The sequence below is a fragment of the Macrotis lagotis genome, chromosome 5, assembly GCF_037893015.1.
Source record: "Macrotis lagotis isolate mMagLag1 chromosome 5, bilby.v1.9.chrom.fasta, whole genome shotgun sequence".
NCBI lineage: Eukaryota > Metazoa > Chordata > Mammalia > Peramelemorphia > Peramelidae > Macrotis > Macrotis lagotis.
Genome location: NC_133662.1, coordinates 68,263,058 through 68,277,507, shown reverse-complemented (window position 1 = coordinate 68,277,507; position 14,450 = coordinate 68,263,058). Strand labels below are relative to the sequence as shown.

The window sequence follows — 14,450 nt, the reverse complement described above, 5'->3', positions numbered from 1 at the left end:
ATTCTTTGTTAATTATTTATTTTTATACTTATATGTAATGATAATTTTCAACATTCATTGAAACATTTTTCCCTCTCACCTTTCTCTTCTTACAACCTAGGATAGCAAGTAATCTTTTACATGTTATACATGTAGAACCCTATTACCCAAATTTCCATACTTTTAATGCTGAAAGAGAAGATTCAGGACAAAAAAAGAAAAGAAAACTTTTGTAAAAGAAAAGGCAAAAAATAAATTTTTAAAATGTGAAAATATTATGCTTTGGTCTGTATTCAGATTCTGTAGTTCTTGTTCTAGATATAGATAGTATTTTCTATCCTTGATCACTGTATTTGCTGAGTAGTTGATCACTGCACAATAATACTTTTAAGATGTACAATGTTCTTTTGATTCTGTTTACTTCACTCAGCATCAGTAAGTCTTCCAATAGTGTTTGTTATAGAGCAATAATATTCATTAGGTTCATATGTCACAGCTTGTTTAGTCATTCACCTGGTATTAGACATCCCCTCAATTTCTAATTTTTTGCCTCCACTCAAATAACTGTTATGAACATTCTTGTCAATGTGAGTTTTAATTTATTTTTGTAATTTCTTTGGGATATAAACTTAAAATTGCTATTGTTGGATCAAAGGGTATGTACAGTTTTATTGCCCTTTTTGTATAGTTCTAAATTTTTCTCTGAAATGGTTAGATCAGTTTACACAACAATACAATAGTGTCCTGGTTTCCCCCTCATCCCCTTCCACATTTATCATTTCCTTTTCTGTCATATCAACCAATGTGATAGGTGTAGGTGGTACCTCACAGTTGTTTTAGCTTCCATTTTTCTAATTAATAGTGACAGAAAATTTTTTTCATAGTATTATAGGTTCCTTTAATTTTTTCATCTGAAAACAACCTGTTTATCTCCTTTGACCATTTTTTAAATTGTGGAATGAATTGTTTTCCCATGAATTTAAATCTGTTATCTATATATATTTTATAAATGAGGCCTTTATTAGACACACTATTTGTAAAAGTTTTTCACATATTTCTGGTTGTCTTGTAATCTTGGTAATATTGCTTTTGTTTGGCAAATACTTTAACTTAATTTGATCAAAATTGCCAAATTTGCATTTCATAATGTTTTCTATCTCTTTTTAGGACATAAATTCTCCTTCACTACATAGATCTGATAGATAAATAAATTCTTTTTCTTATAATTGGCTTATAATATCACCTTTATGCCTAAATCATGTGTACATTTTGACCTTTTTCATGTAGGGTTTGAAATTTTTGACTATGCCTAGTTTTTGCCCTCATATTTTGGAGTTTTCCCAGCAGTTTTTGTCAAATATTGACTTCTTAACCCAGAACCTGAAGTCTTTGGATTTTTCAAACAGTAGATTTGTGCAGTTATTTACTACTGTCTTTTGAAAGTAACCCATTCCACTGATCCACCACTCTATTTTTTAGCTAATACCAAATAGTTTTGATAGGTGCTGCTTTATATTATAGTTTTAGATCTGATATGACTAGGCCACATTTTTTTGCATTTTTTCATTAATTCTCTTGTTATTTTTGACTTTTTGTTCTTTCAGATAAACTGTTATAATTTTTAAGATCTATAAAATAATTTTAGATAGATACAATATATTTGACAAGTTTGGTACTGAATAAATATGTTAATTTAGTTAAATTTTCATTCATTTATATAAGCTTGGCTAATATAAACCATGAGCAACTGATTTATTTCCAGTTTTTTAGATCTGAATTTATTTGAGTGAAAAGTGTAATTGTGTTTATATAGTTGTTGAATTTGTCTTGACAGGTCAACTCCCAAATAATTTAAGTTGTCTTATAGTCATTTTGAATAAAATTTTTCTTTTTTGTCTCTTACTACTGGACTTTGTTGGGAAAGTATTGAAATGCTGATGAATTATGTGGGTTTATTTTCTATTCTGCAACTTTACTAAAACCATTAATTGCTTCAAGTAAATTTTTAGTTGATTCTCTAGGATTTTCTGAATATACCATCATATCATCTGCAAAGACACATAGTTTTATTCATTGCTTCTTCTAATTCCTTCACTTTCTTTTTCTTTTCTTATTGCTAAAGCTAACATTTCTAACACAGCATTGAATAATAGTGTTGATAATGGACATTCTTGTTTCCCCTTTAATCTTAGTGGTAACACATCAAGCTTATTCCAAATGCATATGATGCTTGCTTATAACTTTATTTAAATACTTATTATTTTAAATAAAAATGTATTTGTTTCTAGGTTCTCTAGAGTCCTAGGATTGGATGCAGTATTTTTTTTTGCAAGGCACATGGGGTTAAGTGGCTTGCTCAAGGCCACACAGCTAGGTAATTGTTAAGTGTTTGGGACCGAATTTGAACCCAGGTTCTCCTGACTCCAGGGCCAGTGGTTTATCCACTGTGTCACCTAGCCGCCCCGGATGCAGTATTTTCTAAAAAGCTTTTTGCATCTGTTGTCATAACTATATGATTTCAAATTTTTGTTATTAGTATGATCTTTTATGCTCACCATTTTCTTAAAATTAAACCAGTCAGCAAAATTAAAATCTGGCCAGTGAACCCAGAGCTATCCCCTCATTCAAATCCAATTCATGTGCTTGTCATGACATCACCTTTCATGTCATGGTTATCTTTGAGAATGAAGGACAGTTTTCCACATACAATTTGCCTTGGCAATAGAGAAAACCATGTGTTGAGTGTGTTGGTGGTGGAAGACATTGCTGGAAACTGTCATTTTACAAGAATGATGACACCTGACCATGGATCACCTGTTCCTGACAGGGAATGCTTACTTGAATTGGGTAGGAGATATATGTAACAAGGGAAAGATCTTGATTATGGCAGTTAGTGCTGAGAACTGGTTTTACCTGTTTGACCCCAATGCCTGCTAAGATGCCAGATACCTCTGGATGCCATGAGATGCCAATAGGCAAGTAGCATTGACTAGTGTTCAAGCAGCACATCCCCACCAACACCAAAGTCATGCTGATCAGTGATACTGATTGTGAGATGGTGGTAGACCACACAGATCATATGGTGAAGGTGTTCTGATGGGAGGAAGTCAGTGATAGCATGGAACATGGAACTGGACAAATGATTTTACTTAAGAAATGGCTACTAGAGAGAGATAGGCAGACAATCTGTCAGTAACTCTGGGGCCTCAGGGAGCTGATGATATTCCAATCAGGTTATGTTTACAAAGCATTCTACCGAGTACCTGGACCAAGGAACCTTTCCCTCTTCCTGAAGAGAGTAAAAGAGAGACCACTGCTGCTCTCTAGTATACCAACCTGCACCAAACATTTGGACATAGTCATGATAAGAATGACTGTATCCATCTCTTTGGCAATATTAGCCTTGACCAAAGCAATGAAAATAGTGGCCCAAGTCTCTTTGCCTTCTGCATCCTTGACAGAACTCTAAAGTTCATGGATGGAGCAGATAAGCTGCTGTGGTTGGTTCAGGTGGATCATAAACTTTTTGCCCTAGAAAAATTAAATATTACAGTCAATAGAAGTTAGGAAGTAGAGGTGTGTGCTTGGGATGGACAGACATACATCTTTTTTTAAAGAAAGAGTTTATTTTGAGTTTTACAATCCCCCCCATTTTTGCTTCCCTCCCCCTACCCTGCACCGAAGCCATTCTGTTAGTGTTTACATTGGTTCCATGTTATACATTGATCTCAGTTGAATGTGATGACAGAGAAATCATATCCTTAAGGAAAAAAAAATAAAGTATGAGATAGTAAAATTACATAATAATATAATGTTTTTTGTCTAATTTGATGGTAATAATCTTTGGTCTTTGGTCAAAGTCCATAATTCTTTCTCTGAAGATGAATGGAATTCTCCATTGCAGATAGTTCATAATTGTTCCTGCTTGTTGCACTGAAGGGATGAGCAACTCCATCAAGGTTGATAATCACCCCCATGTTACTGTTAGAGTGTACAATGTTTTTCTGGTTCTGCTCATCTCACTCAGGAATAGTTCATGCAATTCCTTCCAGGCTTCCCTGAATTCCCATCCCTCCTGGTTTCTAATAGAACAATTGTGTTCCATGACATACATAGACCACAGTTTGTTAAGCCATTCCCCAATTGAAGGGCATTCACTTAATTTCCATTTTTTTGCCACCACAAACAGGGTTGCTATAAATATTTTTGTACATGTGATGTTTTTACTTATTTTTATCATCTCTTCAGGGTATAGACACATTAGTGGTATTGCTGGGTCAAAGGGAATGCACATTTTTGTTGCCCTTTGAGCATAATCCAGACATAAAAATTTGATTAAAACCAAACTGTAACCTGCTTCCAGGTGTATGAGAATATCTGTGCTTTCCTACATAGGCCTATATACCTGCAAAGAAGGTCAGAACAGTCCCTGCCTAGTGTATGTGACCTTCAACCAGAAGATTTACATCTATTGGAATATGTTGCTTGAGTGAATGGAGTCTACCACTTTGGTGAAGGTGCTGGAGTGCCAGAGTACCAGGGCCTTCTATAGGAATTGGTTGTTGGTTGCCAAGAAAGAGTTTTGCAGCACAGAAGGAAAGAGACAGCATATTTATGGCAGAAAAGGGAAACCAGTACAGAAAAAATCTTTTGACCTGACTCCTAGAAGAACCGGGTTCATTGGATCTTAGAGATGGAAGGAACCTCAGAGACCAGCTAGTCTTATCCACTTAATAAATTCCTTTTGATTGACTGGATTCATTTCAGTGATTCATAAGTTTTAAGGGGCATTGGAAAGATCATTGTGCCTCATTATAAAATTCTACACTTCCTGAAATGCTTAACTATGGGGTTTTATACTACCTGAAATTATACTGTAGCTCCATGATATTTGAATTGTTTCATTCTGGCTGCTTTTAATATTTTCTCTTTGACTAGGGAGTTCTGGAATGCCCTTTTTGTTGTATTTTTTTACTCTGTTGAAATCAGGTGATAGAATAAGTGTTTCAAATGAATATTATTGAGAATAGATATCTAATTTTGAAATTGGAGTGTTGCTGATTATAAAAGATTTAGAGATTGAAGACAGAAGACTTAAGGTCTCTGAAAAAGCAAAGGCATTTGCAGCTCTCTGGGATGTTAAAACTGCTCAGGATTTTATTATGGCAAAATATTGTTTTTTTAAATTTATATTTTAATTTATTTACACATTACTAAAATAATCTTCTTGTAAGAGTAAACATAATTCCCCCCCACAAAAATAAAAAACCCTCAAGAGAAATAAAGTGAGAGAAAAAAAATGTGCTTCATCTCTGTTCAGATACTATCAGTTCTGTCTCTGGGGTTGGTCACATTCTTTATAATAAGTCCATCAGAGAAATTACTTCCATGTTTTTCTACATTTGCTGTTGCTGATTTTAATTACCTCCATCCATTCCTCCCCATTACCATTTACTACATTTTCTCTCTCCTTTCACCCTATCCCTCTTCAAAAGTGTGCTGTGGGGCAGCCAAATGTTGCAATGAACAGATACTGACCTTAGGGCCAGGAGGCCCCATGCCTACAACCCACCCCAGAGCCCCAGCAACCACCCCATTGTTTGGGACAGCCCACCGAATCCCACCACTTTGTATAAAGTACAAAAGAAAATGAGCTGTATCTGACCACCCTCTCCCATGAACTACCCTCTCTTCTATCACCTACATCCCCTCTCCCCTTCCACTGTGCTGTCTCCCATTCCCTTTCTTTCTTTTTTTCTTCTAGATTTCTATACCCTATTAATTGTGCATGTTATTTACTCTCTCAACCATTTCTGATGAGAATGAAGGCTCTCTCATTCCTCCTCACCTTCCCCTCCCGATCCACTCCATTCCAAAAGCTTTTTCATGATTCTTATACTTGAAAAATCTAGCTCATACAACCTCTTCTTTACCTTTCTCCCAGTACATTCCCTTTTCACCCATTGACTCCAGTTTTACACTATATTATACCTTCACATTCAGCTCTCTCCTGTGTCTTGTCTATACATGTTCCTTCTAACTGCTCTATTAAGTGAGAAAGTTCACATGAATATTATCAGTATCATTTTTCCATGTAGGAATACATGCAACTATACATTATTAAATTCATCATAATTTACCCTTCTCATCTACCCTCTCTATGCTTCACCTGGGCCCTGTCCTTGAAGATCCCACTTTCTGCTCAGCTCTGGTCATTTCAACAGGAACACTGAAATTCCCAGTTAAGGTCCACCTTTCCCTCAGTTTTGCTGGGTGGTTGATTCTTGGTTGCATTCCAAGCTCTTTTACCTTCTGGAATATTATATTCCAAGCACTATGAGCCCTTCATGTGATTGCTGCTAAATTCTGTGTAATCCTGACATTTCGTATTTGAATTGTTTTTGTATGTAATTTGCATTTGTATTAATTTACACATTACTAAAAATATTCTTGCTATAAGAGTAAATGTAATCCCCCAAACCCCCAAAAAAATAAAAAAAAACTCATGAGGAATAAAGTGAAAGAGAAAAAAAAATGTTCTCAGACTGTGTTCTGACACCATCAGCTCTGTCTCTGGGGTAGATCACAGTCTTTATCTTAAGTCCATCAGAGAAGTTGTTTCCCTGTTTTTCCAGTTGCTGTTGTTGATTGTAATTCCCTCCATCCATTTCTCCCCACTACCAATTATTATATTTTCTTTTTCCTTTCACCCTGTCTCTCATCAAAAGTGTGTTGTGGGATAGTCGAGTGGTACAGCTGACAGAGCACCAGCCCTGGAGCCAAGAGGCCCCAAGCCTATATCCCACACTAGAGACCCAGCATCCACCCATCCCTGTGTTTCCCATCAGGCCATCCAATCCCACCACCTTGCAAAAAGTAATAAAAGAAAATGTGTTATATCTGACTATTATCTCCCATGATCTACCCTCTTCTCTATCCCCTACCTACGCCCTCCCTTCTCTTGTCCCCTTTCTCCCATCCTCTTTCTTCTCCTTTTTCTTCTAGATATATTTGACCTATTATATGTATATGTTGTTTCCTTTCTCAGTCATTTCCGATGAGACTGAAAGCTCTCTCAATCTCCCTCACCTTCCCTACTTCCATACCACTGCAAAATCTATTTCTTGACTTTTTTTATATGAAATATCTTACTCTATTCTACCTCTCCTTTCCTTTCTTCCAGTACATTTACTTTTTGCCCATTGACTCCATTTTCAAAATATAGTATACCTTCAAATTTGGGTCTCTCTGTGTCTTGAGTATAAAAGGTCCTTTTAACTCCTCCAATAAATGAGAAGGTTCATATGAGTATTATTAGTATGTTCTTCCCGTGCAGGAATACATGCAATTCATCATCATTAAATCCCCCCATAATTCATCCTTCTTGTCTACCCTCTATTCTTCACCTGAGTCCTGTACTTGAATAGCAAACTTTCTGTTAAGTTCTGGCCATTTCAACAGGAACATTTGAAATTCCCCTGTTTCATTGAAAGTCCATCTTTTTCCCTGGAAGAGGATGTTCAGTTTTGTTGGGTGGTTGATTCTTGTTTGCATTCCAAGCTCTTTTGCCTTCTGGAATATTATATTCTAAGCCCTATGAGTCCTTAATGTGAATACTGCTGAATCCTGTGTGATCCTGACTGTAGTTCTGACATGAAATGGTGCACCAACTACCTTGAGTTTTTTGACCAGCAAAGAACTTGTTCTCAACTACAGTGAAAGGATGAGAGACAGGAGCCTCTTTTAGTAGGAACAAAAGACCACTTTACTCAGTATCCTTAACCTTTATATATTTTGCCAATGTCCGTGGACAGCACAAACATATCTTGGTGAGTTAATCAACAGGAGCCAATCATACAAAAAGATCATAAAGCTGTTTGTCCAAATTCTTGGTTTACTTCCTTATCTTTACAGTTAAGGTATATATACTTTTATCACAGGATGAGCCGCTTCTTGGGCAAACACAAAAGTAGGAGAATAAAGATGGCCTGAGATTTCGAGCCAGCAGTATTATGAAATAACAGAGGCACAAGAGGGTCTTGGAGATCTTTGTCTTTGTTATCTCACAGCTGTGGTCCTCAAGGATCGCTAACATTTCCCCTTCTTTATTTTTGCCAAATATGTGACTTTGTATGATCAATGTTGGAGCGTATAACAGAAATAGCAAATTAAGCAAGGAATGACAAGATAAAAAAAAACCATAATAATGGCTCAGATAGTTGATCTGATTGTGCACAGAGCATGCTGTCCCCAAGAAGGAAAGGATAAATGACTAAAATAATCAATGATTTTTTGAGCAGTCTTATCAGGCAAAAGATCATTTTTAGAAGCATCATTAATTTTTTGAGCTAAGTCATATAAATCTTCAATTTGCATAGAAATATTACCATTATCTATAATCCCTTTCAGGTCATTCTTAATCCTGTCCCATGAATGATGTGACTCATTATATTGTAATTTTGTCAAACAAAATGAGGAATATCGAAAATCACATGTTAAACTAGCCTTATATTCTATCATGTCTACTTTATTCCCAACATTTTTGATAATATCCCTTAGTGTTTGATAGACTTATAAAATTCTTCATCTATAATTCACTGTTTTTTAAATCCCAAAGAAACATTCTTAGCTAATTCTTCTAAAAATTGAGTCTGTGCTATTTTGTTTCTTACAGTACTTACAGAGGTTGCTAAGGAAAGTGATGAAGCAATAAGAGATATAAATTCAGATATTCCTAAGATAACACATGAAATACACCTTTTCTCTCTGATGAATATAGGATAGTGAGATATTCTTTCTTCTATTTCTGAAAATACTTGATCAGCCCTACTTTGATTCCAACCCTGGGCTTTTACAGGTATCATAAACAGATCTTGGTCTAGTTAATGTGAATATTGTTCCTTTGACTTTTCTACCTACACATTCTGATACAGTACAATTCATGCATGATACATTATAATAATTGTCAATCCTAGTTATGTTTACTTGAGATTCAGACATAAATGCATAGTTATCCCCCAAACAAGCCCTTCCCATCAGTACATCTGTTGAGGTAGTCCTGTTGAATGTATCCCTCCATGTGATCTTGTTCCATCCCATAACTATAGCTATTTTCCATCCTTCCCCCAAAGTCTTCCCCACCTTGTAAGGTAAAATGGAGCAGGGAATCCATGATAAATTGTTCCATTAGGAAGTGAGTCATTGTGCCATGACACATAGTCATTGAAGCAAGTAGCTTGCTGTGTACTATATTTAATCATGTGTGGATATAACTCTGGATTAAAGTATCTATATCCCATAGTATAAGGAGAATAGAATCTTTGTCCAGTGACATTACAAAATGTCCCATTGACCCCAAAAGTATTTTTTGCATAGTGGGCTTGTGTTTTCCTTTTCCCCTTCTATGTGATCATCTCTGCTGTATTTTGCATCTTTGTCCCTTCAAAAACAGTCCGTGCATTCCATTGAGGAATTCAGCATTCAGTTCCTTCATCTATAGAAACACAAAGAAAACCTGGCCCTTTTGTTAGTACCTTGTTGGGCCTTTCCAAATTCCGTCATGATTTTTCCACATAACCTGTTCATTGTGCCTCAGTTGTACAATTTGTTTATGTTCTTTGGTACAATTATTTGTTAAGGGAGAGCAGTGATATTTCATGTCAGGGGTAACATGGTCTTTATTAAAGGTCAGGTGATTATATGTATAACATGCCATGTCTATTCTTATCTTAGTTTTTACTCCCAAACTCCACTTTCTTTTGTTTTTGAAGAAAGGTCTTTAGGGTCCTATTGGCATATTCCACTATAGCCTGACTTCAGGGATTGTAAGGAATTTGTGTTACGTTGCATCTCACGAAATTCCTTTAAAAAGGACTTGAAAGACTGAGAAACATAGGCTGGAACATTATCAGTCTTAATAGAAGCAGGGATGCCATGGATGGAATAAAAGGATATTAAGTGATTAATGACATCCTTAACTGATTCCCCAGACAGTGGTGTGGCCATAATAATGAAGAAAAGGTATTCACCATTACATGAACATACTTCTGTCTGCCAAAAGAGGGCTCATGAGTAACATTCATTGCCATAATTCATTAGGGAAGGTACTCCTAAGGTTCCTAGGGATCAGAGACTGATCAGAAGGTTGAAAAGGGGACACACTGAACACACCATTTTACAATCTGTCTGGTTTCTTCTTTGGAAGTGTGACATAAAAGTATAAGGGACTGTGCAGAGAGGTGAAACTGTTCATGAGCTCCACAGGCCTCCCCCCACTGCACCTACCAACAGTTTATCAGCCATATTATTGCCTTCAACAAGGGGACCAGGCAGCCCTGGGTGTGAAAAAACCTGCATGCAAAACATAGGATCAGATTGTGCCCTAATTGAAGACTTTAAATCATGAAGCAACTGTAACATAACTTCATCACTTTGTTTAATAAATGCAATTTCTATTTGGGCTATGATACCTGATACATATTGACTGTCTATGATCAAATTGATGGGATGGGGGTTGGAAGTAGCAAAAATAGTAGCATAGAGTTCATTCTTTTGAATAGAATCAAAAGCAGTTTCTATGATTTTTAACAATTTCAATGCTGGACAATAAATAAAGGCTCTATGTTTCTTTGTGGCATCAGTATAAGCATTATAACCTTGTACAGGTTCTGTTTTCACTATCTTTGATTCATCCCAAGGCCACATCTGAAATAATGACTTTATTAACAATAGGATCCCAGTAAAAAATTTATTATTACCAACTATTTTCCAAAAAGAATCTTCCATAATAAATTCATTTATAATATCTAATGAACATGGTGAGTAGGTGTTATTAGGTGTTCTTCCACTAATTTGCAATAATACTTGGGAATTACCTGTATGTATGAGCTGAGCTATCATAGTGGCATATATAACCAATGATTTTTCTTGGTTTAAACTCTTATATATCCATTCAGCAATTCCTGTCCCTTGAAGAATAACACCAGTATTCTATAAGGAGTACTAAGTATAGTAATATCAAATGGAATGTGGTCAATCTTTATGGTATAAGTGTTTTTCAGGGTTTCAGTGAACTGATAAATGGCTTGAACAGCCTCAGGAGTCCATTCTTTTGGTGAATTTAAAGCTGGATCACTCTTTAACATTTCATATAAGGGTTTTTAAGGTACCAAAAGGCAAATGGATTTTTAGTCTTATCCATTGTATTTCTCTTAGTAGTTTTTGTAATGTATGTAATGTATTTACTTTACTTATGTCTAAATGTGGGGGTGTAATATTTATTTGTGTAGGATTGATCAATTGTCCCAGATAATTAATGGGTGGATGTCTCTGGATTTTTTTAGGAGCTACCTTGAGGTTTTAACATGCTAAAACCTTTTCTAACTCCTGTAAAGCTTTCTCTAAAAGATTAACATTATGATTAGATGCTAGCATATCATCCATATATTGGAGAATAATAATATCCTTGAAAGTATTTCGGATGGGCTGTAATATCTTTGCTTTTTAGATTTTGCAAGGCAAATGGGGTTAAATGGCTTGCCCAAGGCCACACAGCTAAGTAATTATTAAGTGTTTGAGACCGGATTTGAACTAAGATACTCCTGACTCCAGGGCCAGTCCTCTAACCACTGTGCCACCTAGCTACCCCTAGGTTGTAATATCTTGCCCACAAAATATTGACACATTGTAGGGCTATTCTTCATCCCTTGTGGCAATACCTGCAACTGAAACCATTTCATGGGTAAATTTAAATTAACAAAGGATATAGAGAAGGCAAATCTAACAGCATCCTCTGCTTGTATGTGTATAGAATAAAAACAATCTTTAATATCAATTACCCATAAAGGCCAATTTTTTGGAATCATGTTGGCACAGGGGAGTCCAGGTTGGTAAGCTCCCACTGATTCCATAGAATTGTTTACAACCCTGAGATCAGTAAGCATCCTCCATTTTTCTGATTTCTTTTTAATAGCAAAGACTGGAGAATTCCATGGGCTGGTACTTTCCTCTATATGCCCATTCTCAAGCTGTTCTTTAATAATTTGTTCTAGAAACTGTATTTTTTTCTGAACTAAGGGGTCATTGATCTATCCAAATATTCTCATCTGATTTCCATTTTATCTTAGGGGGCATCAATTGTTCTTTTTGTTCCTTTTCCAATGGTCCCTATGAAAAATCCTTCGAGACTATGAGTCCCACTTGTGTGAGCAAGTCCTTTCCCCATAAAATCATGGGAAGCCTTTGTACCACATAAGGTCTAATTTTACCTTGTTTATCTTCAAGTTCTCAATCTACATAATATTTTGATATCTGAGTGTCCTGTAATCCACCTACATCCCAAAACTGATTATCTGTAGTCTCCAGAGGCCAATTATGAGGCCAAATGCTAATAGGAAAACAGTTTTATCAGTACCAGTGTCTAGCATCCCTTTAAAGTTATCATCAATTTCTATATGATTTTGTAAGGGATTAAAAACCAAAAATCTCATTTACTTTTAATATAGCTACTTAAACATGGAAGCCAGTATAGTCTGTACTTGGAGCATTTATCATTAAATACTCATTATCTGTTAGAATTTCTTGTATGGGTAAAAGAACTGTAGTATTGGCCCTGATTAAATAATTCTCTCAGGAATGTAGACCAATTAAATTGTTCCCTGTGAGAGGTTAACTCCTGATAGTTCTGTCTTAATTCCTTTGTCTCTTGATTCACTTCCATTTCTACCCCAACATTCCCCATTTGTTTCCCTGGGCCAATGAGATGTGGCCCAACATTGAGTTTAAACAGCATTCACTTGCCCAATGTCCTGGCTTTTTACATTTAGGACAGGGTGTGGTCTGTCCTTTATTGTGGCAGTCTTTCTTCATATATCCAATCCCACACTTGAAACATTTTATGCTACTTTTATTAAAACTCCTAGACATAACTTGAGCCATGATTTTGGCTGCATATGCTGCAGAACCTATGCTAGAACATTTTTGAATCATCTCTTCCCATGAGTCATCCTGTCTGCTCCCTGTTAAGGCTTTTTTACAATCTGTATTGCAATTATTTCCTATCAATTGTTTCAATAGAGTGTCTGTACCTGGGATGTCCCCGTACTCTTAGCTACAACATCCTGCATTCTGGCCACAAAGTCAGCAAAAGGTTCATCAGGTTTTTGTATTATAGTGGCAAAGGGTTTTTTACTTTCTCCAGATACAAGGAGTCTACCCTGAGCCTCTTGCACATTTTGCAAATCTTTCATAAAGTTTCCAGAGTATAGGTGATCTGCTGACCATCTGTAAAATACTGTCCAGTTCCTGTCATTTGCTCAAAGTATGTGTTAGCATTTATTGGAATATCTGGATTTAATGAACTTGCTACATTCCTGCAGTAAATTCTGACATCCATGCTACTGTTTCACCAGGTGTTAGACAAGCCCTGATTACTACCTTCTAATCATTTGGTATAAGAACATAAGTTTCCTGATTTTTTAACTGCAAATGTACATACGGTGATTTCACCACATATTCTTTAACTGCTTTCTTTACCTCTTTTATTTGACTAATAGGGACCACATTATGTCTTCTGATTCTAGCTTGTTGTCCAGTATTAGGATCCACTTGAATGTCTTCTAAGACAGGCATCATTATTCCCAAGTCTGTGAGGTTTTCTCTTTTGTAGTGTCTGAAATAGGCCCCACTTTTAAGAGGTGATAAGCTGAATTCCTTAGTTTCTGAACTAATTAATTATTTCTTGAACTCATTCGGGCTGTCTATGAGTTTGTTCATAATGCTCTTAACTGGCTTTTGATCTATTAAAAGCTTAGTCAACTTATTGCATTTCTCCGCTAATTCTGTGACTTCTTTTTCTAATCTATCCATTGTTTCCTTGTTAACCCTTTCTCTTTCATCTTTAAAGGGACGCAAATCTGGATACAATAAGTTGTTAAGGACTGGAGAGTTGGGTGTCTCTTGACCAGATCTAGAAGCAGAAGTTTGCATTTCTGTGTTAAACTTCCTAGTTCACTGTAAGTGGGATTCATCTGCATAAACAGATCTAACCAAATTATGCATAAAATATTCCTTCAGTGACAGGTTTGTGCTTATGAATTTCAGTCATTTTTTCCCTTACTATGAACCAATCATTCATGTCACTAGGCATTCTTTCTAACACCCAAGGGGATGCTTTATAAACTACTTCTAAACATTTTCTAATATCTCTGATTTGTACTGTACAACTCTGTTTCTTTAAGGCATTATATAATAATCTTATGGGCATGTCTTGTCTTTATCTGAAACCCCTAATACTTTTCCCATGATAAGAATATTCTTACTCCACCAGTCCATACACTGGGCTGTAGCCAGATGCCTCCTGGACGCACAGAGGCTGATATGTCCTGTGGTTGAAGTCCTTCAATGATCTTCCCCTACCATGTTGAGCGCCAAATGGTATGAAATGGCGCACCAACTACCTTGAGTTCTTTGAC

General features: G+C 36.0%; 1 long non-coding RNA gene and 1 pseudogene across 1 annotated transcript in view; both read left to right on the top strand.

Annotated features, from left to right (window-relative positions):
• LOC141489748 (uncharacterized) overlaps positions 1-14,450 on the top strand; it is a 164,545-nt gene that overhangs the window by 88,192 nt on the left and 61,903 nt on the right. The gene's annotated exons all lie outside the window — the stretch shown is intronic.
• LOC141487774 (KICSTOR complex protein ITFG2 pseudogene) lies at positions 2,628-3,306 on the top strand (annotated as a pseudogene).